Genomic DNA, 4,019 nt, shown 5'->3' on the forward strand with positions numbered 1-4,019 from the left:
GGAGGCAGGGGGGTGCCAACTCTCCCCACCCTGCCGTGCTCTCCTCTTAATTTCTTTTCGTGGTGGACGCGTCCGGGGTGAACGGGGAAGAACCACTCGGCCTGGAGCACCAGCCCCTTATCAGGAAAGCTGGCCCGCCAAGGGACCTCCCACACCGGACGGTCCGCGCCAGATCGATCGAGGTGTGGACCGCAGCGAGGTCGCCCCTCGCACCACGCTCGCAGGTCCGGGTTGGAATCCTGGGTGACGAGCACCGCAGGGCGGCAGAGCCATCGCACTTAGCCGGGTGGCAGAGGAGGACCAGACTATTCACATATAGCGGCCCAACGACTCCCAGAGCCGGTCGTGCGGCGCGCGAGGTCTGCTCTCTTCACAAGAGGCTTTATTAGGGAGTGCTAAGGCAAGGTTCTGTGCCCTCCACCCTCATCGCAACACCCATGGGAGCCTCCGGTCGTCAATAGACCGCCGCACCGGCCTCTGACTGACTCTCAGAATGGACGGAAAGAGCCGGGTAAGCCTTTCAAAAGATTCGACCACGTGCCGAAAACTTTAGACTTCCGTGAGCTCTCCGGCTTGCACCGAGACCCGAAGTCGACGTGCTAAGCACCACGGGACCCCTTTCGCCTGCAGGTCCCGAGCCGCCTTTATTTGCTGTTACGAGCATCGTGTGCCCCATACCTGCGTGACAAGCACCGCAGGGCGGCAGAGCCATCGCACTTAGCCGGGTGGCAGAGGAGGACCAGACTATTCACAGATAGCGGCCCAACGACTCCCAGAGCCGGTCGTGCGGCGCGCGAGGTCTGCTCTCTTCACAAGAGGCTTTATTAGGGAGTGCTAAGGCAAGGTTCTGTGCCCTCCACCCTCATCGCAACACCCATGGGAGCCTCCGGTCGTCAATAGACCGCCGCACCGGCCTCTGACTGACTCTCAGAATGGACGGAAAGAGCCGGGTAAGCCTTTCAAAAGATTCGACCACGTGCCGAAAACTTTAGACTTCCGTGAGCTCTCCGGCTTGCACCGAGACCCGAAGTCGACGTGCTAAGCACCACGGGACCCCTTTCGCCTGCAGGTCCCGAGCCGCCTTTATTTGCTGTTACGAGCATCGTGTGCCCCATACCTGCGTGACAAGCACCGCAGGGCGGCAGAGCCATCGCACTTGGCCGGGTGGCAGAGGAGGACCCGACTATTCACAGATAGCGGCCCAACGACTCCCAGAGCCGGTCGTGCGGTGCGCGAGGTCTGCTCTCTTCACAAGAGGCTTTATTAGGGAGTGCTAAGGCAAGGTTCTGTGCCCTCCACCCTCATCGCAACACCCATGGGAGCCTCCGGTCGTCAATAGACCGCCGCACCGGCCTCTGACTGACTCTCAGAATGGACGGAAAGAGCCGGGTAAGCCTTTCAAAAGATTCGACCACGTGCCGAAAACTTTAGACTTCCGTGAGCTCTCCGGCTTGCACCGAGACCCGAAGTCGACGTGCGAAGCACCACGGGACCCCTTTCGCCTGCAGGTCCCGAGCCGCCTTTATTTGCTGTTACGAGCATCGTGTGCCCCATACCTGCGTGACGAGCACCGCAGGGCGGCAGAGCCATCGCACTTGGCCGGGTGGCAGAGGAGGACCAGACTATTCACAGATAGCGGCCCAACGACTCCCAGAGCCGGTCGTGCGGCGCGCGAGGTCTGCTCTCTTCACAAGAGGCTTTATTAGGGAGTGCTAAGGCAAGGTTCTGTGCCCTCCACCCTCATCGCAACACCCATGGGAGCCTCCGGTCGTCAATAGACCGCCGCACCGGCCTCTGACTGACTCTCAGAATGGACGGAAAGAGCCGGGTAAGCCTTTCAAAAGATTCGACCACGTGCCGAAAACTTTAGACTTCCGTGAGCTCTCCGGCTTGCACCGAGACCCGAAGTCGACGTGCTAAGCACCACGGGACCCCTTTCGCCTGCAGGTCCCGAGCCGCCTTTATTTGCTGTTACGAGCATCGTGTGCCCCATACCTGCGTGACGAGCACCGCAGGGCGGCAGAGCCATCGCACTTGGCCGGGTGGCAGAGGAGGACCAGACTATTCACAGATAGCGGCCCAACGACTCCCAGAGCCGGTCGTGCGGCGCGCGAGGTCTGCTCTCTTCACAAGAGGCTTTATTAGGGAGTGCTAAGGCAAGGTTCTGTGCCCTCCACCCTCATCGCAACACCCATGGGAGCCTCCGGTCGTCAATAGACCGCCGCACCGGCCTCTGACTGACTCTCAGAATGGACGGAAAGAGCCGGGTAAGCCTTTCAAAAGATTCGACCACGTGCCGAAAACTTTAGACTTCCGTGAGCTCTCCGGCTTGCACCGAGACCCGAAGTCGACGTGCTAAGCACCACGGGACCCCTTTCGCCTGCAGGTCCCGAGCCGCCTTTATTTGCTGTTACGAGCATCGTGTGCCCCATACCTGCGTGACGAGCACCGCAGGGCGGCAGAGCCATCGCACTTGGCCGGGTGGCAGAGGAGGACCAGACTATTCACAGATAGCGGCCCAACGACTCCCAGAGCCGGTCGTGCGGCGCGCGAGGTCTGCTCTCATCACAAGAGGCTTTAGGGAGTGCTCAGGCAAGGGTCAGCCCGCAGCCTTCCTGGCAACACCCAGGGGAACCAGGCCACTCGCGTCTCTCGCCTTCATTTTCGACACGAGCGCCTGCGGAGGGCCACCACCCCCTCCGATTGTCAAGAGACCTCCGCACCGGCCTCTGACTTACTCTCAGAATGGACGGAAAGAGCCGGGTAAGCCTTTGAAAAGATTCGACCACGTGCCGAAAACTTTAGACTTCCGTGAGCTCTCCGGCTTGCACCGAGACCCGAAGTCGACGTGCTTAGCACCACGGGACCCCTTTCGCCTGCAGGTCCCGAGCCGCCTTTTATTTTTGTTACGAGTATCGTGTTCCCCAAACCTGGGTGACGAGCACCGCAGGGCGGCAGAGCCATCGCGCTTGTCCGGGTGGCAGAGGAGGACCAGACTATTCACAAATAGCGGCCCAACGACTCCCAGAGCCGGTCGTGCGGCAGGCGAGGTCTGCTCTCATCACAAGAGGCTTTAGGGAGTGCTCAGGCAACGGTCAGCCCGCAGCCTTCTTGGCAACACCCAAGGGAACCAGGCCACTCGCGTCTCTCGCCTTCATTTTGGACACGAGCGCCTGTGGAGGGACGGCCGGAGTCAACGTGGGGTTTGCCCGCCCTCCAATAGTGTCAAAAGACCGCCGCACAAGTCTCTGACTGACTCTTAGAACAGACAGAAAGAGTTTGTCAAATCTGTCAAAAAATTGACAAAGTGTCAAAAATTCGACTTCCAAGAGCTCTCCGGCATGCACTCATACCTGTCATTAAAGTGCTATGCCCGTGGAACCGTTTTTCGGATGCCTTTCAGAACGGTCCCGCGCCGCCATTTTGTTCTAAAAATCGTGTTCCCATATATCTCCGGGTACCCCGCCAACCTCACTGCGGAAAAACTACAAGTGGCACTGAATGGGTCTGAATTCCAAATTTGACTGCATCGGTCTGGAACTCGGTCCGGTCAAAACCGTTTGGATTTTTCTCGGTCCGGACTTCCGCGACAGACAAAGTTAAAGTTTTCGGGCTGCAGGCACAAAACGACAGCTGGCCATTTGCCGGGCTCAATTCACCCAATTCCTCCGGCACTTCGGAGCACATGTTCGGTGTAAGTTTGCGAATCTTTCCCGATGCTGCAGCATTTTCCTCCGCTGACACTTAGAATATTTTTCACACTTTGCTGAAAATTTTTCTAAGTGTTTTTTTTCCAAGTTTTCCTGGTTACTGATTTCTTCTTTTTAAACATTTTTCTAAGTTTTTCTGGTTACTGATTTCTTCTTTTTAAACATTTTTCGCAGTTTGTCTGGTTACTGATTTCTTCTTTTTAAACATTTTTCGCCGTTTTTCTGGTTACTGATTTCTTCTTTTTAAACATTTTTCGCCGTTTTTCTGGTTACTCATTTCTTCTTTTTAAACATTTTTCTAAGTTTTTC

The sequence above is a fragment of the Chiloscyllium punctatum genome, unplaced genomic scaffold (assembly GCF_047496795.1).
Source record: "Chiloscyllium punctatum isolate Juve2018m unplaced genomic scaffold, sChiPun1.3 scaffold_1838, whole genome shotgun sequence".
Lineage (NCBI taxonomy): Eukaryota > Metazoa > Chordata > Chondrichthyes > Orectolobiformes > Hemiscylliidae > Chiloscyllium > Chiloscyllium punctatum.